This window comes from Scyliorhinus torazame, chromosome 20, assembly GCF_047496885.1.
Source record: "Scyliorhinus torazame isolate Kashiwa2021f chromosome 20, sScyTor2.1, whole genome shotgun sequence".
NCBI classification, from domain to species: Eukaryota; Metazoa; Chordata; class Chondrichthyes; order Carcharhiniformes; family Scyliorhinidae; genus Scyliorhinus; species Scyliorhinus torazame.
In genome coordinates, this window is record NC_092726.1 from 3,967,615 (window position 1) to 3,994,797 (window position 27,183).

Consider the following 27,183-nt stretch of genomic DNA (forward strand, 5'->3'; position numbering starts at 1 on the left):
CCACTTACCTGTTACACTTACCTTCTCCATGGCCTGCCAAGGACCTTCAAGCCAGCTGGTACTATGTCGTGTTGGGTGTTCCGCTGTACAGTCGAACCAACACGGTTGCAGATGGTACAACTCAGTTTTATTATTAACAATAACAACATCTGTAAACTTGTGACTGTGGTTCGTTCTTTACCCTTTAACCTGTGGACTCAGCCCTTACACAATCTTAGTGAGGCACTCAGCACATGGTGTATGCCTGAGTGGCTTGCTGTGAGCTCTGTGCCCTGAGCTGTCTCCTGCTGGAATGAGCGGGAAGTGTGGTGTTCCCCGTTTTATAGTGCGTGTGCTCTTGCCTGTGATTGGCTGTGATGTTGCGTGTGTGTTGATTGGTCCGTTGATCTGTCCATCAGTGTGTATGTGTGTTTGCACCATGATGTTTATCTGAATATCATGACATCCCCCCTTTTTTACAAAAATATGTGCCTATGTGATAATAAATATAGATGTGTACTGAGTGCAGCTGAATGTGTGTGTGCAATATCTACAACATATACATGAGGCTAAACTATATACATAGGAAGGTGTGAGGTGCAACATAGCAACGAGGTTGTACCATCAACAAAACAAGTGTCATCATCAAACATCAAAAACAAACTCCTGTAACGACAAAAAGAGAAACATATTAACATTGTGGCATAACACTTTAGTGAGTCCAATGTTCAAATAGGCTCAGCCTAGTAGGTGGGCGACGAATTCAGGTTGACCGCCTCAAGAGTGGGTCAGGACCCACCGGCTGAGGAATGGGCCTGGCCACAGGCGACAGAGGAATGGGCATGGTGGCAGGAAGCTCCACGAAGTCGACATCAGGAACAACAGGAGGGCGTGGCACCGATGTAAGTTCCCGTAGTGAGCGTGGAAGCAGGCGAAGAGCCCGGCGATTGCGCCGGCGACTGGAGCCATCAGGCATGTGAACCAGGAACGAGCGGGGAGCCACGCGGCGGAGAACCTCAGCAGTTGCCGACCAGCCACCCTCCGGTAGGTGGATACGGAGGTTGTCTCCAGGCGCCAAAGCAGGAAGATCAGTTGCCCGAGTGTCACGTGCCACCTTCTGCTGAGCATGCTGCTGTCGCATCCTTTGCAGTACTGGAGCATGGTCGGGTGTAGGAACAAGAATGGATGGCACAGTGGTCCTGAGGGCGCGACCCATCAACAGCTGGGCTGGTGAGAGGCCAGTGGATAGTGGGGCCGAGCGATAGGCCAGCAGGGCTAAGCAGAAATCCGATCCAGCATCAGCAGCCTTGCAGAGGAGCCGCTTGACGATGTGAACGCCCTTTTCAGCCTTGCCATTTGACTGGGGATGCAGAGGGCTGGACGTCACGTGTGTGAAGCCATACGAAGCAGCAAAAGAAGACCATTCTTGGCTTGCAAAACAGGGCCCATTGTCAGACATGACGGTAAGCGGAATGCCGTGGCGAGCCAAGGTGACTTTGCATGCCCTGATGACAGCGGACGATGTCAAATCGGGCAGGCGTATGACCGCTGGATAATTCGAAAAGTAATCTATGATGATGACGTAGTCCCTGCCGAGCGCATGAAAAAGGTCCACACCCACCTTCGTCCAGGGGGATGTCACCAACTCATGGGGCTGAAGCATCTCAGGGGGTTGCGCCGGCTGAAACCTTTGGCAGGTGGGGCAGTTGAGCACCATGTTGGCAATGTCATCGCTGATGCCCGGCCAGTACACAGCTTCTCGGGCCCTCCGCCTGCACTTCTCAACCCCGAGATGGCCTTTGTGTAATTGTTCGAGGACCAGCCTGTGCATGCTGTGTGGAATCACAATCCGGTCCAGCTTTAGGAGGACACCGTAGAATTGTGGGCACTGTCCTTTGAGCCACCCTCCCGTCATGTGGCACATCACACGTTGTAGATGGGGGTCAGCCGCAGTCTCCCAGCGAATACGGGCCAGACATGAATCATCAGCTGGCAGATTGGCCGATGTGAAGGCCACATGTGCTTTGACCTGACAGACGAACCCCTCCGAATCGGGCGGTGAGCTCACTGCTCTGGATAGGGCATCCACGATGATGAGGTCCTTTCCCGGGGTGGAGACCAGTTGGAAGTCGTACCTCTGGAGCTTGAGCAGAATGCGCTGGAGGCGAGGGGTCATCTCGTTCAGGTCCTTTTGTATGATGCTGACCAGGGGGCGATGGTCGGTTTCCACGGTGAACTGAAGGAGACCATACACGTAGTCGTGGAACTTATCTATGCCGGTTACCAAACCCAGGCACTCCTTCTCGATCTGCGCATCGCGCTGTTCTGTGGGGGTCATGGCCCGCGAGGCATAGGGGTCCAGGGCCCATGATGCAGTGTCGTCCCGTTGCAGGAGTACCGCCCCAATGCCGGACTGGCTGGCATCAGTCGAGATCGTTGTGTCCTGAGTAGTGTCGAAGAACACCAATACCGGGGCGGTGGTGAGCTTGACCTTGAGCTCCTCCCATTCCTTCTGGTGTGCGGGCAGCCACTGGAATTCCGTGGTCTTCTTCACTCGGTGGCGAAGAGCCGTTGTGTGGGAGGGAAGGTTGGGAATGAACTTCCCCAGGAAGTTGACCATCCCGAGAAAGCGTAGCACTGCTTTCTTGTCTGCCGGCTGCGGCATGGCTGTAATGGCGCTCACCTTGTCTGCATCCGGACACAGTCCTGACCGGGATGTGGTCCCCCAGAAACTTTAGCTCAGTTTGGCCAAAAGAACACTTGGCTCGGTTGAGGCGCAGGCCCTGATCTCGTATCCATGCAAAGACACGCTGGAGACGACTGATGTGCTCCTGTGGTGTGGTGGACCAGATGATGACGTCGTCAACATAGATATGCACCCCTTCGATTCCCTCCATCATCTGTTCCACGATGCGATGAAACACCTTGGATGCCGAGATGATGCCAAACGGCATCCTATTGTAGCAGTACCTGCCAAAGGGAGTGTTGAAAGTGCACAGCTTCCTGCTGGACGGATCCAGTTGAATCTGCCAAAAACCCTCTGAGGCATCAAGCTTTGTAAAAAATTTTAGCCCGGGCCATTTCGCTCGTGATCTCTTCCCGTTTGGGTATGGGGTAGTGTTCTCTCATGATGTTATTGTTCAGGTCTTTCGGGTCGATGCAGATCCGGAGTTCACCAGAGGGCTTTTTTACGCACACCATGGAGCTGACCCTTGGCGTTGGCTCCGTGACCCGGGAAAGCACTCCTTGGTCATGCAGATCCTGCAGCTACTGCTTGAGGCGGTTTTTGAGTGGTGCTGGGACCCTGCGAGGTGCTTGAATGACCGGGGTGGCGTCCGGTTTGAGCCGTATTCTGTAAGTGTAGGGCAGTGTGCCCATGCCCTCGAAAACCTCCTGGTTGTGGGGGAGGAGTGAGTGGAGCTGCGCCCTAAAGTCTGCATCCGGGAAATCGGACGTGCCTTCTGGAGACAGAGTGTGTACCCGCTGAACAAGGTGGAGAACATTGCACGCCTGTGTGCCCAGCAGGGAGTCCTTCGATGATCCAACTATCTCAAAGGAGAGTGTGGCTGTGTACGAATTGTGTGTGACCTCGAGCTGGCAGGATCCCATGGCCGGGATAACATTACCGCTGTAATCGACCAGCTGACAGCGGGATGGCCGAATCGGTGGTCTGAACTTCAAGGTGTGGAAGGCTGACCATGCAATGAGATTGGCGGAGGCACCAGTGTCCAGTGGAATGTTATTGGTGATTGGTTGACCGTTAGGGTGGCACACCATTCATCACCCGGATTGACACTGTTCACTGGCATCGGCTGGTGGGTCCTGCTTGGGGACATCCGGTTCCTGTCGATGACCGCAACACGGAAGGCTTCCCGGTCGTCGGTATCGCCGGTTTGTATATCGTCAGGGTCTGACTCGGTGTATGGGGGCTGAATGGTCCGCACGTCCCTGCAAGGCTGGTGGAATTGGGGAGCGTTGGCAGGTTGAGCTGCTCGGCAGCAGGCAGCGTAGTGGCCCATCCTGCCACAGCGGAGGCATTGTCGGTTCTTTGCCGGACATTGCCGCTTTAAATGTGCGGATCCACAGTTGCCGCCCGTCGTGACGTCATGGCGTTTGTTGCGCCACCGCGCATGCGCAGTTCGGTCCTGCGTAGAGCGCGCCTGCGCGTTGCGTCCCTCTGCGTCGGCGTCTCTTTTGGCGCGTACAAGCGCGGGAGGCCGCAGAAAGCGCGGAAAATGGCCGCCCTCGTCCGGGCCGCGGGCCGGGAGGAACTCAATTGACTGGACCCGCTCGGCCTCGTAGTACCCCTGCCGTGCCGATTCGGCCGCCTGGAATTGGGAGTACCAGCTGGTCGCGTTTTCATGGAGGACGCAGGCTTCGATGGCGGTGGCGAAGGTGAGGCTCTTAATTTTGAGGAGCTGCTGGCGTAGGGTGCCCGAGGTGACCTCAAAAACTATCTGGTGCAGAATCATGGAATCGGAGGTGTCCTCGTAGCCGCAGGACTGCGCGAGGATACGGAGGTGTGTCAGGAAAGATTGAAAAGGCTCATCCTTACCCTGCAGGCGCTGCTGGAAGAGATACCTCTCGAAGCTCTCATTCACCTTGACGCTGAAGTGCTGCTCGAGTTTAAGAAGGACCGTCTTATACTTCGTCTTGTCCTCACCGTCCACGAACACCAGGGAGTTGTAGATGTGGATGGCGTGTTGCCCCGCCGTGGAGAGGAGGAGGGCGATTTTCCTGGTGTCCGATGCATTCTCCCTGTCTGTGGCTTCTAGGAAGAGCTGGAAGCTCTGTTTAAACAGCTTCCAGTTGACGCCGAGGTTTCCAGCGATTTGGAGCGGCTGCGGCGGGCTGATGGTGTCCATGGCGCAGGATGGCGGATTCCTGAAGATGTGTAGGTGGGTCTCACTGTTGCTGGGTTCCAATCCTGGTACTGTGTCGTGTTGGGTGCTCTGCTACACAGACGAACCAACACGGTTGTAGATGGTACAACTCAGTTTTATTACTAACAATAACAACATCTGTAAACTGGTTACTGTGGTTCGTTCTTTACCAGTTAACCTGTGGACCCAGCCCTAGCACTATCTTAGAGAGGCACTCAGCACGTGGTGTATGTCTGAGAGGAGGCACGCTGTGAGCTCTGTGCTCTGAGCTGTCTCCTGCTGGAATGAGCGGGAACTGTGGTGTTCCCCGTTTTATCGTGCGTGTGCTCTCGCTGGTGATTGGCTGCGATGTTGTGTGTGTGTTGATTGGTCCGCTGATCTGTCCATCAGTGTGTATGTTTATCTGAATATCATGACAGTTTACGGAAGCGGGGGCTGTAAAAGCGGGAGTGTGGCCTCCTTGCCTTCGGCGTGAGGCCCTGGGGGACCAGAGTCAGAGGTTCGGGTGAGACGGGGCCCAAAGTGATTTGCGGTTAAAAGCCACGAAGAGGAGAGGTGTTTGGAGTCTGTGTGTGTGTTTTTGTTTGTGTGTGTTTGTGTGTTACGGGTGAGAACATTCTCACTCCAAACTAATAAGCAGTCGCTCATTCCGCTGTGTTCGATATTAATCAAGGGCCAATTCAAAGTCTAATCTGCTTGGTTTGCACTCGCCGACAGAATGTCAATTCTCTCTCCCCCAAAAAATCCATTCGCTTCCTGCTCCGACGGGTCGGCGTTGAGTTGATAGTCCGGGACTCCCGTCCCCGTTTCTGAGAACACTGCCGGGGAAGTCTGAAATCTGCCGGCCCGTTTCCCACCGGGGCGGTCGGCTGCCCCGCTCCACCGGACCTTTCAGTGACCGGGACTGAATGACGACGGGCCGTTCAAACGCCCGTGGGCTGAGGCGGGACTGGAACGTTCCCCCCCCCCCCCCCCACCTCGCCCCCCGGGGAGAGGGTCTGGAAAATTCCGCCCCGCAAGCGTTTCTGTTTCTCGTTTGTTTGCATTGACAAAATATTGGAGGTGGAAGGAGAAAGCTGTTTCACCGCCGGCGGGTGGGGGGGGGGCAATTGGAAACTGGAGCTGCTGAAATGGAATCTTCCACTGCGCGCCCAACCAGATTAACAGCACAACACTGGTTTAGCACAGGGCTAAATCGCTGGCTTTGAAAGCAGACCAAGGCAGGCCAGCAGCACGGTTCAATTCCCGTGCCAGCCTCCCCGAACAGGCGCCGGAATGTGGCGACTAGGGGCTTTTCACAGTAACTTCATTTGAAGCCGACTTGTGACAAAAGTGATTTTCATTTTCATTTCACACACACACACTGCCACAGGCCATTTGGCTTAACTGCTCAACGCCAGTCTTCCAGCCCCACACACGCCCCCTCCCAACCCTCTTCGCCTCTCACCCCGTATCCTTCTATCCCTCTCTCCCTTGGACGTTCATCCAGCTACCCCCACCCGAAGTGCACCAACCTTTTCACTTTCCCCCAGTGGGTTGCACATTCCCGCCGCCTCTCTGCCTAAAGAGCATTTTTCTTCTCCCGAGCTCCCCGTTGGATTGGTTGGTGGACACCTCCTGCTCGCGGGGCAGTCTCGTGAGGCAGTGGCCTCCAAGACGGAAGCTCCGGATTCGGGTTCCAGTGACTGGAGACGATCCAAGAGACGGGGCCACAATCAGATCGCTGTTTGCGGGATCTTGCTGTCCAGAAAATGGCTGCCGTGTCTCCTGCTATGTGTCAGGAAACAGAGGGAGGGGGGAGGGGGAGCAGAGGGAGTCATTAATCGATCTGTATTTGTATTTTCGGCGGGGATCAGAAACAAGGAATAGATTTGGGTCAGGTTAATCGTGTGTTTCTACGTTAGAAACGGTTACGTCAGTCAGATTCGTGTCAGACGAAGGTGTTTGCACGGATGGGGGGGGGATGGAGGAGGGGTGCACATTTTAATTTCAAACTGTGTCCGCATTCATGATCAGAGAGTTTTGGAGGTGAAAACAATCAAGTGCAAAGAAAGGTGAGAGCTGGGAATATTTTGGGAGAAAGTATCATTCGAGTGGAAGTCAGAGTCATACCGCTCGGTTCGCAGGGCGACCAGCATCTGGGGGGATTTGAGGAGAAACCCTCAGGAGTTGGATCGGTTTCAGGGCATGGGTGCGTCTGACCACAGGTGGCCTGTTGGTTTACAGGGACTGTGTGGTCACCGAGAACACTACTGTGTTGGGTATATTCATTAACTCTGTGTACACCTGTGAAGATACAGGAGGGGTGACATGAGAGCCAATCTTTTCATGTTTCATAACCGTTCTATTATTCTGTTAAAAGCCAATTGGTAGTCTTCCAACTCCACATCTTTGAACAAAAATATCAAAAGCTGTGAGTCAGGGTTCCATTCTGGGACCTTCCCGCCCAGCAGTAACCTGGGATTGCAACACCTGGTATTAGTGACGGCAGTCTGCAAGTACCTCATCAGCTGTGGAGTGATTTGGGAAGTCCAGAGGTTGTGAAAGGTGCCAGACAGGTGCAAGTTCCATCAATTTTTGTCAGTCCGTCAAGCCGTGGTGATGAGGGACCAGAGGGTCTTGTAACTTCAGCAAGACTGGCTTCCAGTCCCTGCACCGCCTGGTTTCAATGACTTGTGGGGCTGTTTAGCACAGGGCTAAATCGCTGGCTTTGAAAGCAGACCAAGGCAGGCCAGCAGGGCGGGTTCAATTCCCGTAACAGCCTCCCCGAACAGGCGCCGGAATGTGGCGACTAGGGGCTTTTCACAGTAACTTCATTTGAAGCCTACTTGTGACAATAAGCGATTTTCATTTCATTTCATTTCAGTTAGTCATTGCTCGGAGTATAAATGCTTTTCATTTGCCGCACAAACCCATGCCCCAGACTGGCGTTGAAGAATCATCATACCAGAATTAGGCCACTCGGCCCATCGAGTCTGCTCCGCCGTTCAATCATGGCTGATATTTTTCTCATCCCCATTCTCCTGCCTTCTCCCCATAACCCCTGATCCCCTCATTAATCAAGAACCTATCTATCTCTGTCTTAAAGACACTCAGTGAATTGGCCTCCACATCCTTCTGCGGCAAAGAGTTCCACAGATTCACCCCCCTCTGGCTGAAGAAATTCCTCCCCATCTCAGTTTTAAAGGATCGTCCCTTTAATCTGAGATGGTGTCCTCTGGTTCTAGTTTTTCCTACAAGTGGAAACATCCTCTCCACGTCCACTCTATCCAGGCCTCGCAGTATCCTGTAAGTTTCAATAAGATCCCCTCTCATCCTTCTAAACTCCAACGAGTACAGACCCAGAGTCCTCAACCGTTCCTCATACGACAAGCTCTTCATTCCAGGGATCATTCTTGTGAACCTCCTCTGGACCTTTTCCAAGGCCAGCACATCCTTCCTTAGATACGGGGCCCAAAACTGCCCACAATACTCCAAATGGGGTTTGACCAGAGCCTTATACAGCCTCAGAAGTACATCCCTGGTCTTGTATTCTAGCCCTCTTGACATGAATGCTAACATTGCATTTGCCTTCCTAACTGCCGACTGAACCTGCACGTTAACCTTAAGAGAATCGTGAACAAGGACTCCCAAGTCCCTTTGTGCTTCTGCTTTCCGAAGCATTTCCCAATTTAGAAAATAGTCTATGCCTAGATTCCTCCTTCCAAAGTACATAACCTCACACTTTTCCACCAAACTGAAAGTGACAATCAAAGACAATTGGAGCTAACCCACTGGCAGGTTGCAGCTCCCAGCGAATGGGTGACTGAGTTCTGATACAGCCTGTATCTGAGCAGAGCCCCCCCCCCGCCCCACCTCCCCAGAGACTCGTGGCCCTGCAAATAAATCTGTCGTTATCTCCTGGGGGCAGAGCTGCTGGCTAATTGCCCTTACATGTGCCAGTGAGTGTGACCACCCCTGACCCCAATCACAGCCCGGGCGGAAAGGCCATGAGCCTCCACGAAGCTGTGTAAACTGATCCCAGGGATGAAGGACGTGCCTTTTGAAGAGAGATTAGGCCCGTGCGCTCTGGAGTTCAGAAGACTGAGAGGAGCTCTCGTTTGAGGTGTAGAAGATGGTAAAGGGGGTTGGCAGGGTAGATGTGGAGCGGACCTTTCCTGTAGTTGGACATTCTAGGATGAGGAGTCATAGCTTCAGGATAAGGGGTGGAATGAGGTGGATGAGGAGGAATCACTTCTCTCAAAGGGTTGTTAATCTGTGGAATTTGCTACCCCAGAGAGTGCTGGATTCCGGGACAGAGGTTGGTTTAGCACAGCGGGCTAAGCAGCTGGCTTGTAATGCAGAACAAGGCCAGCAGTGCGGGTTCAATTCCCGTACCGGTCTCCCCGAACAGGCACCGGAATGTGGCGACGAGGGTTTTTTCCACAGTAACTTCATTGAAGCCGACTTGTGACAATTGAGCGATGATTGTTATTACATTAGGTAAATTTGAGGAGGAGACAGATGTTTTTTTAACCCGTAACATGTTGAAGGGTCATGGAGGACGGGCAGGTGAAGTTTGGCATTTCCGAATTCACCTTCCAGTCAAATGCAACACCGAGGTTGCAAGCTGTCCGGTTGAGACAGATAACGTCCAGATATTATCCCACCCCATCCCCACTCCTCTCAGCTATGAATGGACCCTGCGCGCTCAGGAATGACCTTCAGCGACGATACCAGTACGGAACGCAATGAGTTCAAACGGAATTACCAGCACGGTAGCATTGTGGATAGCACAATTGCTTCACAGCTCCAGGGTCCCAGGTTCGATTCTGGCTTGGGTCACTGTCTGTGCGGAGTCTGCACATCCTCCCCGTGTGTGCGTGGGTTTCCTCCGGGTGCTCCGGTTTCCTCCCACAGTCCAAAGATGTGCAGGTTAGGTGGATTGGCCATGATAAATTGCTCTTAGTGTCCAAAAATTGCCCTTAGTGTTGGGTGGGGTTACTGGGTTATGGGGATAGGGTGGAGGTGTTGACCTTGGGTAGGGTGCTCTTTCCAAGAGCCGGTGCAGACTCGATGGGCCGAATGGCCTCCTTCTGCACTGTAAATTCTATGATTAAAAAAAAAAGGCAGCACGGTAGCCTTGTGGATAGCACAATTGCTTCACAGCTCCAGGGTCCCAGGTTCGATTCCGGCTTGGGTCACTGTCTGTGCGGAGTCTTCACATCCTCCCCGTGTGTGCGTGGGTTTCCTCCGGGTGCCCCGGTTTCCTCCCACAGTCCAAAGATGTGCAGATTAGGTGGATTGGCCATGATAAATTGCCCTTAGTGTCCAAAATTGCCCTTAGTGTTGGGTGGGGTTATGGGGATAGGGTGGAGGTGTGGACCTTGGGTAGGGTGCTCTTTCCAAGAGCCGGTGCAGACTCGATGGGCCGAATGGCCTCCTTCTGCACTGTAAATTCTATGATTGTGCCCCAATTAAAGAGAAGCTCTTTACAATCAGAGCGAGCATGATTCAGTTAGAACACCTGGAGAATATTGTACCACTGCCTTTACCTGCGATCATCAGTTGCTTCTGATCTGGAGCTTCGGAGTGTTTTATCGATGATTCAAGAATTAAACCAGCATAGCTTGTTTTTGAAAGATTCTTGTTGGTGAATCTTGCAATGCTCCCTTGATGGACAGTTCCAGGGGAAGGCAATCTGGATGAAGGGTGTTGTTTGAAGAAACTGCCTTCTCTCTGCACAAGGGACAGATTAGCAGTGGCGGTGCCTGGAGGACAGTTAACCTGTGGTTAGCAGTGGCAAATTACTTTATTTTATTGTACGGCCAATAAATCCGTGCACCTGGCCCAGCCGTCGGCTGAAGACGGAACCAGGAAGCTTCACGAGGTTCCGTGGAGACTGAACTCATGAGGCAATGTGTGCTTCGCCTCCGTCTTTTCTAAATTCTCCTGCGGAACGGGAGCAAGGCTTCCCCGGCTGGCGTTTGTTGCTAATCCCCTAACTGCCAACATGCTCTGGGCGCAAACGCGTTGGTGTGCGCCGCTGCCAGCTTCGATCGCTCGACCGAATGGTCGGCGCCGCCCAAAACAGGGTCCAGCCACCTGCTTCCGCAACGCGAGGCTCAGGGCCAATCCCTCTGGCACCCTCGGGCCTCCAGCCAAGAGAGGGAGGGCTGAAGAGCGATTGCGCTGGGTTCAAGGTCGAGTCCGCCAGGCCTGGGAGTTCCAACCGAAAGGTAGAACTGTGCTTGGAAGTTGCGGTAATGTCGTCAGACAAGTAATCCCCCCCGGAGGGCCAAGGCCGTAATAAATTGCCCATAGGTTAGGTGAGGTTACTGGGTTACGGGGATAGGGTGGAGGCGTGGGCTTGGGTAGGGTGCTCTTCCCAAGGGCCGGTGCAGACTCAATGGGCCGAATGGCCTCCATCTGCACTGTAAATTCTATGATTCTATGATTCGATGAATACCAGAGTCCAGGGAGTGTTAGGATGTGGAATTTGTCAACAGCAAGGGTAGTTGAGTTGAATGGTGTGTGGGTATAGCCAAGGTGAAGCTCGATAATTAGCACGTAGGGACAGAGGATGGAGAGGAATAGGTTGAGACGTTGAACTAAAGGCAGGAGGGAAGGAGCCCGAGTGGAGCACGAACACCATCAATGGGCCATTGGAGAGAATGAGTTGGCGTTGCTTCACCCAGAGGGCGGGCGGGCGGGGTGGGGGGGCTCACGGTTTTGGGAGTGTGCCTCAGGGTGTGGCGGGGACGGTGCTCCCAGCAGTTCCGACTGCCGCAGCGGTGCTGTCTGCCAGAGGAAGGATGGGATTCCGCGGAGTTGGGGGAGGCTGGAGCCGGAGATAGCTGCCGGGGAGAGGGGCCGGATCTTCTCCTGAGGGTGATGACGACAATTGGAATGTCGTTGCGGTCTTTCAGTCGTGGAGGCGGTGGGGGGGGGGGGGGGTTGCGGAGAGTCGTCAGGCATCAGAGGTCAATCTGGCCTGAGCCTGTTGCCCCCACTAAAGGGTGGGTCTGGGGCCAAGCGGGCACACAGAAACTGTCCAGCGGGACTTGAACCTTTGAGGCTCCTTTTCCAGGGGGAGAGGCAGAGCGATTGGCAGTGGATAATGCGCCAGGGCAGATTGATGTGTCTGTGTACAGGAGAGGTAATCAGGGACATCACGCTTTTCAATTGTCTTTGCTCTGTTTTGGATGTAAATATCAGATCTAAACCCAGTCCAGGGCCCGCTCGAAGTAAAGCAATTTGACCTAATATCAGTGAGAAAGAGAGAGAGGTAATGCCAGCTGTGTTGAAATGTGTGCGGAGTGGAATGGAATAATATTTCACCGAAGCAGAAAGCCTCCAGGGGCAGCCTGGCCTTATTCAGCTGGCCTGGTTTAGTCGGCAGTGCAACATCCTGCAGGGGGATACAAGCTGGAGATAAACTGCTGAGACCAGCCACCCCGTGGAGTTCCCCTGTGGGTGACTCCCTGTGCGGAGTCTGCACGTTCTCCCCGTGTCTGCGTGGGGTTTCCTCCTGTTGTGTTGGGCGCTCTGGATCCGTGGAACGCATACAGGCCACCAACACGTAAAATAGTGCAACGCTATTTTATTCAGTCAGAAACTGTTTAACATACTTTCACTGTGGGTGAACACGCTATTAGTTTGAACTAAAGATCTATGCCTTGTCCTAACCAGTCTATGTACTCAGCACATGGTGAAGATCTGTGCTGCAGGCTGTGAGCTCTGTCCTACTAGGAGGCTGCAGCTCGAATGAGCGGGAACTCTGATGCCCCCTGTCTTTATAGTGCGTGTGCTCTCACTGGTGACTGGCTGCGGTGTTGTGTGTGTGTATCTGCATCATGATATACTGGGGTATATTATGACACCTCCGGGTGCTCCGGTTTCCTCTCGCAGTCCAAAGATGTGCAGGTTAGCTGGATTGACCGTGATAAATTGCCCCCGAGTGTCCAAAATGGGGTTCTGGGGTGGAGGCGTGGGCTTAAGTGGGGTGCTGTTTCCGAGGGCCGGTGCGGACTCGATGGGCCGAATGGCCTCCTTCTGCACTGTAGATTCAATGATTGCATGATTCAGGCAGACAGAGCTCCCCCCCGGGGCTCCCCGGAAACCAAGCCCAGTTTTCAGCTGATTTGAAAATCGCGCCAGATTTTTAAAATAAAAATGTTTCAAGCTGAACGGCCCATGGTTAAATTGTTTCCTTGATTCCCTTCTTTCAATGCACTTGCAGCCTGCTACTGAGAGATGGAGCAAACTGTGACATGATTTAATTGGGCAGGCTCAATGGAGCATCTATTCCGATTTATTTCCCCCCCCCCCGCCCCCTCCACCCCCCGGGGAGTAATCCACATGAGTGGACCCAGCGTGGACACGCCATTTCTTTCTTAGCCCCTTCGGCAGTTGCACAAGTCGAAAGGGGACAGGCAATTGTGCTCGTACGCTCCCCCCCCACCCCCAAACCCCCCCTCGCGAGCCGACACTGTGTTCACCAAACCGCTTATCCAGGGGAGCAGACCAGGCCTGATCTAATATTTTAAATGTGGACTGAAGGATCATGACGAGGATTTTGAAATGGAATTTGGGCATGATATTTCCTGGACTTTTCCGATACATCAATATTGGTCACGGAAAGCTAATTAAACTGGGGGTTTTGGTGTTAATGCGCACTGGAGGACTGCCTGTGCATTGTGGAGGAACAGGGCGAAGGTTGTTCACATTGTGGTCACACATTTGTTGCAATTGCTCAGAAGTAGTGCAGGGTAATTGTGTGGGACAATGACCTAATCGTGCTGCTGTAACTGGCTTTAATATCAACTAGCTCGAACAGGCAAGTCAGGAACAGAAAACCTCCCGCCGTAACAATTCTGAGTCAGGCGATTGTCGGGTGAAGACCCAATCCAGAGGCTCGAATACAAAATCCAGACTGATACTGCATCGCAGATACTGAGGGAGTGCTGCACTGTCAGAGGGTCAGTACTGAGGGAGTGCCGCACTGTCAGAGGGTCAGTACTGAGGGAGTGCCACACTGTCAGAGGGTCAGTACTGAGGGAGTGCGGCACTGTCAGATGGTCAGTACTGAGGGAGTGCCGCACTGTCAGAGGATCAGTACTGAGGGAGTGCTGCACTGTCAGAGGATCAGTACTGAGGGAGTGCTGCACAGTCAGAGGGTCAGTACTGAGGGAGAGCTGCACTGTCAGAGGGTCAGTACTGAGGGAGTGCCGCACTGTCAGAGGGTCAGTACTGAGGGAGTGCCGCACTGTCAGAGGATCAGTACTGAGGCAGTGCCGCACTGTCAGAGGGTCAGTACTGAGGGAGTGCCGCACTGTCAGAGGGTCAGTACTGAGGGAGTGCTGCACTGTCAGAGCGTCAGTACTGAGGGAGTGCTGCACTGTCAGAGGGTCAGTACTGAGGGAGTGCCGCACTGTCAGAGGGTCAGTACTGAGGGAGTGCCGCACTGTCAGAGGGTCAGTACTGAGGGAGTGCTGCACTGTCAGAGGGTCAGTACTGAGGGAGTGCCGCACTGTCAGAGGATCAGTACTGAGGGAGTGCCGCACTGTCAGAGGGTCAGTACTGAGGTAGTGCCGCACTGTCAGAGGGTCAGTACTGAGGGAGTGCTGCACTGTCAGAGGGTCAGTACTGAGGGAGCGCAGCACTGTCAGAGGGTCAGTACTGAGGGAGTGCAGGACTGTCAGAGGATCAGTACTGAGGGAGTGCTGCACTGTCAGAGGGTCAGTACTGAGGGAGTGCTGCACTGTCAGAGGGTCAGTACTGAGGGAGTGCTGCACTGTCAGAGGGTCAGTACTGAGGGAGTGCCGCACTGTCAGAGGATCAGTACTGAGGGAGCCCCGCACTGTCAGAGGGTCAGTACTGAGGGAGTGCTGCACTGTCAGAGGGTCAGTACTGAGGGAGTGCCGCACTGTCAGAGGATCAGCACTGAGGGAGTGCCGCACTGTCAGAGGGTCAGTACTGAGGGAGTGCCGCACTGTCAGAGGATCAGCACTGAGGGAGTGCCGCACTGTCAGAGGGTCAGTACTGAGGGAGTGCCGCACTGTCAGAGGGTCAGTACTGAGGGAGTGCCGCACTGTCAGAGGGTCAGTACTGAGGGAGTGCTGCACTGTCAGAGGGTCAGTACTGAGGGAGTGCCGCACTGTCAGAGGATCAGCACTGAGGGAGTGCCGCACTGTCGGAGGGTCAGTACTGAGGGAGCGCCGCACTGTCAGAGGGTCAGTACTGAGAGAGTGCCGCACTGTCAGAGGGTCAGTACTGAGGGAGTGCCGCACTGTCAGAGGGTCAGTACTGAGGGAGTGTCGCACTGTCAGTGGGTCAGTACTGAGGGAGTGCTGCACTGTCAGAGGGTCAGTACTGAGGGAGTGCTGCACTGTCAGAGTGTCAGTACTGAGGGAGTGCTGCACTGTCAGAGGGTCAGTACTGAGGGAGTGCTGCACTGTCAGAGGGTCAGTACTGAGGGAGTGCTGCACTGTCAGAGGGTCAGTACTGAGGGAGTGCTGCACTGTCAGAGGGTCAGTACTGAGGGAGTGCCGCACTGTCAGAGGGTCAGTACTGAGGGAGTGCCGCACTGTCAGAGGGTCAGTACTGAGGGAGTGCTGCACTGTCAGAGGGTCAGTACTGAGGGAGTGCTGCACTGTCAGAGGGTCAGTACTGAGGGAGTGCCGCACTGTCAGAGGGTCAGTACTGAGGGAGTGCCGCACTGTCAGAGGGTCAGTACTGGGGGAGTGCTGCACTGTCAGAGGGTCAGTACTGAGGGAGTGCCGCACTGTCAGAGGGTCAGTACTGAGGGAGTGCCGCACTGTCAGAGTGTAAGTACTGAGGGAGTGCCGCACTGTCAGAGGGTCAGTACTGAGGGAGTGCCGCACTGTCAGAGGGTCAGTACTGGGGGAGTGCTGCACTGTCAGAGGGTCAGTACTGAGGGAGTGCCGCACTGTCAGAGGGTCAGTACTGCGGGAGTGCTGCACTGTCAGAGGGTCAGTACTGAGGGAGTGCCGCACTGTCAGAGGATCAGTACTGAGGGAGTGCCCCTCAGTACTGATCCTTCCGCGTCCTTTAAAGAGAACCACGATTACGTTCGCCCCCACTTGAACCAAAGATTAGAACCGTAGAATTTACAGTGCAGTCGGAGGCCATTTGGCCCATCGAGTCTGTTCCGACCCTCTGAAAGAGCACCCTAACCAGGCCCACTCCCCCCCACAATCCCCGTAACCCCATAGCCCTACCTTAACGTACACATAGAACATAGAACGATACAGCGATCTTTGGTCACTAAGGGGCAATTTAGCATGGCCAATCCACCTAACAGCACATCTCTGGACTTGTGGGAGGAAACCGGAGCACCCGGAGGAAACCCACGCACACACGGGCAGAACGTGCAGACTCCGCACAGACAGTGACCCGAGCCGGGAACGAACCCGGGTCCCTGACGCTGTGAGGGAGCAGGTACCGACCCGGTTTAACGCCTCCTCCCGAAAGACGGCGGCCTGACAATGCGGCACTCTGTCAGCACTGGGAGTGTCAGCCGTGACACTCGCAGCCGGTTGTGGGATGTAACATTCTGCTCCCGCCAGGGGTGAGTTTGGAGGTGCCAGGGTGGGGTGGGGAAGGTGGGCGGGAGGGGGAGGGGGGGGGGGGGTTGTGGGGGGGGGGGGGTGCGGTTCACTGAAGCGATGCAGAGGCCTGTGTCGCAACCTGCCCCCTCTGGTAAAACATCCCATGCGCCAACAGGCAGCAGTGCGAAGAGTATTCCGAACTCCCCCACCCCCCCCCACTCTCTCAGTGACAAGGTGAAATTGGACGATCCTTCATCAGGGATTCCCCTGTGGAGGAAACAGCCATTTCCTCTCCGCTCAGTTTTGAAAACTCTGTTAAGTCTCCCTCGTTGTCTGCCCTGCTTTATTTCTCTGTCTTACACAGGGAGGGAGATGCGAGTAAGTGAGAGAGTTCAACTGCTGACTGGAGATGGACAGGGCAATAAGTGCTGGTGCTTCTGAATGCTGACTGCAGGGAACTATTTATTGACCCTGGGCCGATTTCTGCCTCCTTGTTTTAACTCCGCAACATCTCAATGAGCTGCGAAGCTTGCTTTGACACGGACAGGACTGGTCCAATTTACACGCGTCAACACCCTTTCACCTTCAACCCCGCGTTGCTCGCTGCGCACAAGGGTAGATCTTGAGTGAATCGCCCCGGCTGAACGGGGGTATCCTGTTTATTCCCACTGGCGAGTTTAAGTCTGAATGGGACAATGGAGCCCAGGCCCGGTGTGGGCGCATACCTGCGAACCCGGATGGGTGGAGAGAGAGAGAGATAGATAACACCACAGACAGGCTGGAGAGGGTTACGGAAGGAATTCCAGAGGTTGGGAGTCAGGCTGCTGGGTGCAAGGCCACCGATGGTAGCTCGCTCGCAGTTTTACCCTCAGGCTGTTAACCCTTAAATCACCCACCACATCTTCGATCCAATTTGCTAACATCTCCCAGGAGTCACGACTGGCAAACACCAGTCAAGCCAACTCTTAAACACTCTCCCAGAGGAGGGAACCTGGATTTAAATCTGTAGCCGGCAACCTTCTGCTCAACAGGCAAAGGTGGCCAAGATGGAAGGACATACGTATGTTAACTGGCCAGTTAACAGCTACTACTGAAGGACGTCTCGTAAAATTATATGGTCACTATCAAGGTTCACAAATTCAAAGTGATTCACAATCAATGACCGTTTGAAGCAGTTTATGAAAGTGGGCGCAGCAGCCAGGACCGACGGTCAGTAAATGGGACGGATTGACGTGCGATTCTCTTTGTTCGTCGAGGGAGCACGTTCTCCAGCTCCACCTCCATTTGGAGGTAGGGATTCGGGCAGAGGCATGCGAATAAAGAGGACAAGCAGACAGGCTTCGGTACGAGGCCGGTTGGACAGAGAGCACCTCCAATACGGTCAGACATCGAGATTCACGGCTCAAGTCATGGAATGGACTTGTGACCCAGAGGCCAGGTTTGTACCCACTGACCACGGGCATTTAGCAAGAAGCGAAACCTCTGAACAATGCGATGAAGAGAGGCTGGTTGGTCCGACAAGAAGGTCAAATTAGTGATGGCATCAGGTCATACATGGCTATCTTGGTAGATATATATCACTAAATATATATAGACAGGTAGGTATAGAAGGTAGATATAGACAGGTAGATATAGGCAGGTAGATATAGACAGGTAGATATAGACAGGTAGATAGAGACAGGTAGATAGAGACAGGTAGATATAGACAGGTAGATAGAGACAGGTAGATAGAGACAGGTAGATAGAGACAGGTAGATATAGACAGGTATAGACAGGTAGATAGAGACAGGTAGATATGTATCACTAAATATAGACAGGTAGATAGAGACAGGTAGATAGAGACAGGTAGATACAGACAGATAGATATAGACAGGTAGGTATAGACAGGTAGATATAGACAGATAGATATGTATCACTAAATATAGACAGGTAGATAGAGACAGGTAGATAGAGACAGGTAGATATAGACAGGTAGATAGAGACAGGTAGATATAGACAGGTAGATAGAGACAGGTAGATATAGACAGGTAGATAGAGAAGGTAGATACAGACAGATAGATATATATCACTAAATATAGACAGGGAGATATAGACAGGTAAATACAGATAGGTAGATATAGACAGTTAGCTATATATATCACTAAAATACTGACTCAAAACCTTAACTCTATTTCTCTCTCTACAGGTGACCCCAGACCTATTGAGTTTTCCCAGCATTTTATGTTTCTATTTTCAATATGTATCAGACCGATTACTCTCAAATTCAATGATGCTGAATGGTGCCTATTGTTGCAATCTCCGTGGAGACCACTAACTTGAAAGAAAATTGAACTTCCAGTTAATAGCTGCAAGATTTCCACCTTTCAAAATGTTTACTGTAACAAATGACGACTGAAGCGCGATTGGCTAAAAACTACTTTCTTTTCTTTGGGCAACTCAGATCTTAATCCACGGAGAGGAATGGTCCCCTTTTTTAATTTTCACATATCGCATTCCCCACGGAATTGCAGTCCTCCTCCTGTTCCCAGTTACTCCCAGCTCCCAGTGCGTTTGCATTTCTCTATTTCACCGAGGGGTAACTTGGTCTGGTTGCCTCCAAGCATTTCCCTTAGCGTTCTAGGAATCTCTGAAATCCTTTACCCGCCGTAAAGCCTGCCCCGATAATTCTTCCCCCCAGCCATAGAACATACAGTGCAGAAGGAGGCTATTCGGCCCATTGAGTCTGCACCGACCCACTTAAGCCCTCACTTCCACCCTATCCCCGTAACCCACCCAATAACCCCTCTTAACCTTTTTGGTCACTAAGGGCAATTGAGCATGGCCAATCCACCTAACCTGCACGTCTTTAGGGACTTAGAGGAGGAAACCGGAACACCCGGAGGAAACCCACGCAGACACGGGGAGAATGTGCAGACTCCGCGCAGACAGTGACCCAGCGGGGAATCGAACCTGGGACCCTGGAGCTGTGCAGCCACAGTGCTATCCACTTGTGCTACCGTGCTGCCCGGTACCATGCCAGGATGAATCTTCCAGGATCCCTCCATTGCGGAGGGGTGTGTCTCATCAACTGGGGATGGTTCTCCTTCCCATATCCAGGCTGGTGGAAGTTTGCAAAACCAAGCAGCCTGCCTGTGCGTGACATTCATTGATTTGTATGGAAGCTTGTTACCTGATGTGAAAAATGTCTCCACTCTTGCCCATGGCAGCATTAAACACCTTCGCCTTGCATCCAGGTGCCAATTATTGACCGTTGACACCAACTCTCTCATTTGGAAGCAAAGGGATGGTTTGCAGCGTAACTGTTAACAGCCCAATGCCTTCAACACCTTTCTAGGACTTTGGGAGACACGGTTTCCATCCACTGCTAACTCAGAGACTGCTGCTATTGTTTCCAAGCATGAAAACCTCACACCATCGCACGAGTAACACAATATGGTTCTCCCTTTGATCATGATCTGCCTCAGGCTTCTTGTCAAGGAGACCTCAGAACAGGTCACATGACCCCCTCCATTTTATCTTAAATTAATGAGACAGTTCCAAAACAAAACAATCTTACAAATCTTATAACAATTACACTATTCCCTTCCTCTCCCACCCAGTTAATCCCCTTCCTCTAATCCTGTTTCTCAATGATCATTTACAGTACAATGACGAATGATAAAAAGTTCTTTAAAGTCGATTATCTTTGTGTGGCAGAGTTTAGGCTTTGTGCAATCTCCTCTTTCTTGCCGAAAAACCATTGTAAATTCACCCTTGGTGCTCAAGGAACTGCGCTGCTGTTAACAAAATGCTCTGCGCTGTCAATCAATGTGACAAGGTCAACATTTCCTGCAGTGAGAGGTTTCAATAAAGAGCTGCCCCGCGTGACACAGGCCACAGCCAGCTTCCCTCTGGAATTGTCCCTTTTGATCCGTTGCAGCTGAAATGCCGTTGCGATCATCAAGCCACCCCCGCCTTTGAATCGGAGCACCACAATGCCCGCGTATCTGAAAGCTGCGAGATTCCGCCAAGCGCTCACTCAGACTTTGATGAGATTAAACGCCCGTGTCAGATATGTTGTTTAATTAGCAACACAAAAGGGATCAGAATCGTTTGAGAGCGCCAAACATGTCACGGCAAATTACTGCGAAACAGCAGTAAACAAAGGAACCAGAATGCTCGTTCGTGTTGATAGGCTGACAGAGTGTAAGGCTGCCGGTGCCAGGCTGTGCCATGGATCATTGAGTCAGACGAATTTATCGCACAGGGATTATTCAGCCGTGTATTGGCTGACAAGCATCCACACCGCCTAACCCCACCTTCCCCCCCCCCGCTGGTCCCGGGCCTTGTAGGTTACGGCACGTAGAACCACAGAATCTCGACGGTGCGGAAGGAGGCCATCGATTCAACACCGACCCCTCTGAAAGAGCATCCAACGCAGGCCCACTCCCCTGCCCTCTCCCTGTGACCCCCACCTAACCTGCACACTAAGGGGCAATTTAGCACGGCCAACCCACCTCACCTGCAAATCTTTAGACTGTGGGAGGAAACCGGAGCCCCCGGAGGAAACCCACGCAGACACGGGGGAGAACGTGCAGACTCTACACAGACAGTGACCCAAGCCGGGAATCGAACCTGGGTCCCTGGCGCTGTGAAGCAGTAGCGCTAACCACTGTGCCGCTTCAAGTACAAATGGAAATAGTTTTCAATGTTCTGGGTTTTCTTTTACCTCTCCCGTCCTTTCAGGCAGTGGCTCCCCGGACCCCTGCCACCTTCTATGTGATGACATTTTGCATCGAATCCCCTCTCAGCCTCCAACCTCTTGACCCCGATTTTCACCCTCGAGGCGGGTCAGGGATGGTGGTAAAATTTCAGACTGGGCCTACACACCTTGAAAGATAGTGCCGGACCTCACCGCTCTCTCCCACCCTGCCACATCCCCTTTACTCACCCTACACTCCCCATGTCCCATCCATGCTACCTCATGTCCCTGATGCGAGCTTTGCCCTTTCACTCATCACCCCCCCTCAAACCCCTCATACCTCTGTCAACCTCTGCCCTTGCACTCACCCCTACATTTCCTCATACCTCTATGCCAGGATCTACCCTTCCACCCACCCCCAGGGTTTGCCAACCCTGGCATTTCTATTGATCCACTGTGTTTTTTGGAACCATGAAACACCATTGTGTATCGTGAAATGTGTAAAGAAAACGGTGAGAAAATGTCATCCACTGAAAACTTTCTGCTATGCTTGAAAAAAGTCTGGACCAAGCTGGACCACAAAAGTGTCAATCATCCAAGCCCTTTGAAGTTTCGATAAGCACAAACACTTGAAATCACCTTACTGGTGTCAACAAACATTGTGAAATTTGCTGCAGCGATCAGAGAGAATCTGGGCTGTCAACCGAACCAAGTTTCCTGTGGGGTAGAGGTGCTATCATATTTCAATAGCTGCCTGGACCCCCTTGTATATGCCATGTCGCAGTTTGGGGTGATGTACGGTGATGGTAATAGATGTTCTCTTTTCTTTCCACCGTACAGCTGGCCAGGAATCGCACACCCTCTCTCATGACTGACATTGACGTTTGCTGGAGGGGCTTGCAGATTGACACCAGGCCTGTTTCACTGAACCCCCCTTTCTTGGCCATCAATTTGTGGAGTAGGATTTGAACCTGGAGCTTCCAATCAGAGGTAAGCACAGTACCCGCTGTTCCACAAATCCTCAAGAAGTCATGTGTGAAGCTTACGTGCAAGCATAGTTGGGCTGAAAAGACTTCCTTGCTGACATTTCTACCTTCTGGCTTTATTCACTGAGCAATGTGTTAAATCTCAAGGTTGGCCGACTTTAAACTAAACACGATTGGTCCTTGACTAGATCTCACTGTGGTGTGTTGCTTAATTCAGGATGGTTGGCGTACTGTTCACAAAGACCCCAATTAGCTTGAACTTAAACAAAGCTATTAATTTATTAACACTACTAACTTGGATCCTAAAGGATACACAGTTGATTATTAACATTTAAACTACACTCATCTACAGCTAATTTTAATACCGATATAAACTACGATCTGCTCTCACTCACACTATTTGTACTTCTGACTATCTCCAGCTAACCCCTGCACACATCCTCCCACAAGGCTCAGCATCACTGCCTTATATAATGGGAACTGTAGCTCCCTCTAGTGGCTACTCTAGACATTTCACTAACCCTTGCTGTTTACTGTTATGATAATACCACACTCACCAACCTTGGAGGATCCTGTCCAGGGTTACAACACAGTGGTGAAATTGAAACGTGCACCTTGAACAGGCGGAAGGCGCCACAGGAAGGCCAATCTCCTTTTCAATCTCCCAAAGCTTTTCACGTCTTTTGAGCATCTCTGCGGAATTCGGAAGGCCAAAGGTGAACCGCCTGGTGTTGGCAAGGAAACCTCAGACACAGAGTAGGTCCGACAACATTGAGGGTAAAGAAAGGTTGATTTTATAACCCGCACGGGTCTCACGGGGTAGGATAAAGCACCGTCCCTAACCCGAACCCTAACCCCGCAGAGTATGAGTTCCCCCGATAGGGTGGCGGGGACCCTGAACTAGGGCAATGTCCCTTTGCATAAATAGAATCGGCCAGTCAGGAACCAACTGGAGAGGACCCGGCAGGGAACGACTGGAGCTGCGTATGTGGTGAACACTTTAAATAAAAATACATTTGTTTTTCCCGACAAATCCTTGTGGACTCCTTTCGCTGTACCTTAGAAAAGTTAACGTTTAAACCGGGGCCTGTGATCTGATTAGAAAGATGCTCATTGTGAAAGGTAGCGCGGTTCCCTAACGTTCTCAGACGAGGAGGGCACTGATGTTCAAGAGAGTTGGTGGCAGAAGCAATGATGTGGGTGAAGATGTTTCATTATCCTGGCAGAGTTTGAGGGCCATCTCTGGGGGGGGGGGGGGGGGGGGGGGGGGGGGGGGGGGGGGCAGTCAATCCACTGCCGGCCCTGTCGAATGCCTCTTGCCGCACATGGCCTTTTCTCCCGGTGACAGCGGGAGGTCCCTCCATGCCTGTGCCGAACCATTGTGCTGCAGCAGTCTCTGATTCGCCGTTCATTCAAGGTCCGTCCACAAAGCAGCTTCCTGCAGGCAGAGCGACAGGCCGCCACTGACTGCAGCTTTGTGTTCCAAGTGGCTGCTGTTGTCTCTCTCACCTCGTTTCCTAGCCTGCCCCGCAGGCCAGAATGAGAAACGTTGTTTTCGTTTCTTCGCCGGTTGGTCGAAGCGGACGGCCGGTTGAAAAATCAGCAGGTCTGCGGCATCGATCCCCGCTTGCCCGGTCTCGCCACCCGGCCTCCGTCGAGCCTCTGGTCGGAAGTGAGGCAAAACGTGATTCCGCCTGCACCCTGACCCGACCCAACGGTGAGGCAACTTGCAGAGGTCGCGCTCGAGAGCTTGAGCGCTGGCGAGAAAAAGATCGACGCGAGGCAGGGAGATAAAGGAAGGCAGTCAGCACATCAGCCTGGAGATATTCAATCCCAACTCAATCAATGGAAGCCCGGTGGGACATTCCGCTGCCCGATGGGACATTCCGCTGCCCGATGGGACATTCCGCTGCCCGATGGGACATTCCGCTGCCCGATGGGACATTCCGCTGCCCGATGGGACATTCCGCTGCCCGATGGGACATTCCGCTGCCCGATGGGACATTCCGCTGCCCGATGGGACATTCCGCTGCCGGAAGCCCACATCGTGACTGACATTTCGACCAATCAGTTGAAGGGTGCACGACAAAGTTTCCCGGTGACAACGGTCGCGATTGCCCCGTGTATTAACACTGACGCAGTTCCAATTGTAATGAACTGCCCCTGCCTCTCCATGATAGTGCCGTCCAACAGGATTGGATGCTCGCCAGACCTGTGGGCGATCGGGTGACCGTGTTCGCCACTAAGTACATTGGAAACGACGGGGGGGGTGGGAGGGGGGGGAATCTTGTAACAGTCACCGCAGTGATGAGCTGGGATTGAGGGACAGCACTGACGTCGGGGGGGGGGGGGGGGGGGGTTCGGGAGTGAATTGGTCAAGATTGTGTTGGCTGGGGTTCAGAAGAATGAACCCATAAAATTCTCACAGGACTGGACAGGGTAGATGCAGGAAGGACGTTCCCCATGGTGGGGGGGTGTCCAGGACCAGGGGTCACAGTCTGAGGATACGGGCTAGACCATTTAGGACAGAGAGGAGGAGAAATGTCTTCACCCAGAGAGTGGTCGGCCGGTGGAATTTGTTACCACAGGAAGTAATTGAGGTCAAAACATTGTGGACGAGATTCTCCGACCCCCCCCGCCGGGTCGGAGAATCGCCAGGGGACGGCGTGAATCCCGCCCCCCGCCGGCTGCCGAATTCTCCGGCGCCGGGGTTTTGGCGGGGGCGGGAATCGCCGCTCCGCGCCGCCCCCCCCGGCGATTCTCCGGCCCGCGATGGGCCGATTGGCTGCCCGTTTTCGGCGGGTCCCGCTGCCGTAAATCGCAACAGGTCCTCACCGGCGGGACCTGGCTCCACGAGCGGCCTGCAGAGTCCTCGGGGGGGACGGGGCGGGGGGGGGGGGGCGCGGGGGGATCTGGCCCCGGAGGGTGCACTCTTTCCCTCCGCACCGGCCGCTGTCAACCACCGCCATGCCTGCTGCGGAGAAGAATCCCGACCTGGACCGCCCCGCCAATTCGTAGAGAATCCCGCCCTGTATGTTTTCAAGAAGGAGTTCGATATGGCTCTTGGGGTGAAGGGGATCAAAGGATATGGGGAAGACGGGATTATTGAACTTGATGATCAGCCATGATCATATTGAATGGTGGAGCAGGCTCGAAGGGCCGAATGGCCTCCTCCTGCTCCTATTCTCTGTTTCTATGACTGAAGGTGAGCAACGGGACAACGCATCACAACAGCAGCTCTAACAAATACTTATCCGCATCAACAATTACTGCACAGCATCCAGTTGTGGGTCAAAACTAAAATCGCCACTTGGTCGCAGGGAACTCGAATATTATTGAAAAAGCACACATGTTGTCGAAGCTTCTCGTCTTGCAGTCATCAGGACAAACACAAAAATGCCAAATTTCCAATGTGCACGACAACTTGTTCGCCAGGGGAAAAGCCTGCTGATTGGCTGGCAAGTCGAGCTCTGATTGGCAGAGCTGTGAGGGGCAGCACGGTAGCATGGTGGTTAGCACTGCTGCTTCACAGCTCCAGGGTCCCGGGTTCGATTCCCGGCTTGGGCCACTGTCTGTGCGGAGTCTGCACGTTCTCCCCGTGTGTGCGTGCGTTTCCTCCGGGTGCTCCGGTTTCCTCCCACAGTCCAAAGATGTGCAGGTTAGGTGGATTGGCCATGATAAATTGCCCTTAGTGTCCAAAATTGCCCTTAGTGTTGGGTGGGGTTACTGGGTTATGGGGACAGGGTGGAGGTGTTTACCTTGGGTAGGGTGCTCTTTCCAAGAGCCGGTGCAGACTCGATGGCCTGAATGGCCTCCTTCTGCACTGTAAATTCTATGAATTCTATGAATTCTGTGCCATGGGAAAAGCACTATGGAACCCTCAGCTCTCTCAGCCCCTGGGTTAATGGAAAAAGATGCAAGGATCGGCTGATTATCTTAAACTGGTTGTCAGTGCAGCCGCCAGCACACTCAGGATTCTTCAGCAAGTGCTGCCCAATCACGTTGCGCTTTGCAAATGCGAGCTGCTTGACTACAGTCTGTACTCCCTCCGCCTTTGATGAACAAATGTGCGACTGAATTTCAGTGCCAGTGCGATGACAAGAGCTTAGGGTCGTGTGTCCCAATGATTGGCTGTTCGAACCAAAGAGCATGTTCCTTTGTTAGATTTTATATTTCCCATTCTTCTCCCTCGTTCTAAACTATCTTCATCAGCTGCATCGCACTGAAGCCACACCTTGTACGACTGCGCATTTGCAATGATTTTATATATTGCATCAGCGAGAAGAGTATCAGTGATTGCTTAGCCAGGGTAAATGTGCCCACACAGCTATCAATATTCTTCTCCACTTTCTTCAATGTTAGCTGCAGAAATTCCAAGCCGACATTGAGAATGAAAGAAGTGGTTACATCTTCCTCTTATGGGGCCGCACGGTGGTTAGCACTTCTGCCTCACAGCGCCAGGGTCCCGGGTTCGATTCCCGGCTTGGGTCACTGTCTGTGCGGAGTCTGCACGTTCTCCCCGTGTCTGCGTGGGTTTCCTCCGGGTGCTCCGGTTCCCCCCACAGCCCAAAAATGTGCAGGTTCGGTGGATCGGCCGTGCTAAATTGTCCCTCAGTGTCCAAAGACATGCAGGTGAGGTTGAGGGATTATTGGGATTGGGCGAGACATTCAGGGGCGTTTTTTTTTTTTTTAAATTCTGCGAAGAGTCAGAATTACCTCCACTCTCCGGAAAGGTCTTGGTGAAATGACCCTGGTTGGGGTGCCCACTCAGAATGGACGTGCCGACACAAAACCAACTTTGCAATTCACACCTTCTGCGCACTTACTCCAAACTCAAACTCCGGGCTCCATGCCTCTGAACCCGATAGAGGGGAAGCTACTTTATCATAAGTAGGTGTGAACTGTCATCATTCATTCCTCTTTGTGTAGCAGCGGTTTCTAACTTCTAATCATTTGTGGACAATGGAAGTATCGATTGGGTGGTCACGCGATCCAAACTGGCTCCAGATTTAAAATTCGTATTTACTCCAAGAACCAGGGGAAAGGGGTGAGTCTGGAAATCAGCAGAACTGAGGACCACCAAATGGACCTTTCTCTCTCTC

At 52.8% G+C, this 27,183-nt stretch overlaps 1 long non-coding RNA gene across 2 annotated transcripts in view; it reads left to right on the forward strand.

Annotated features, from left to right (window-relative positions):
* The window catches only part of LOC140396725 (uncharacterized), a 381,686-nt gene that overhangs the window by 220,706 nt on the left and 133,797 nt on the right, over positions 1-27,183 (forward strand). For both annotated transcript variants that reach the window (XR_011936603.1, XR_011936604.1), the window contains exon 3: positions 21,936-22,085. This is a non-coding gene — a long non-coding RNA (uncharacterized lncRNA). The remainder of the gene's footprint in view (positions 1-21,935; positions 22,086-27,183) is intronic.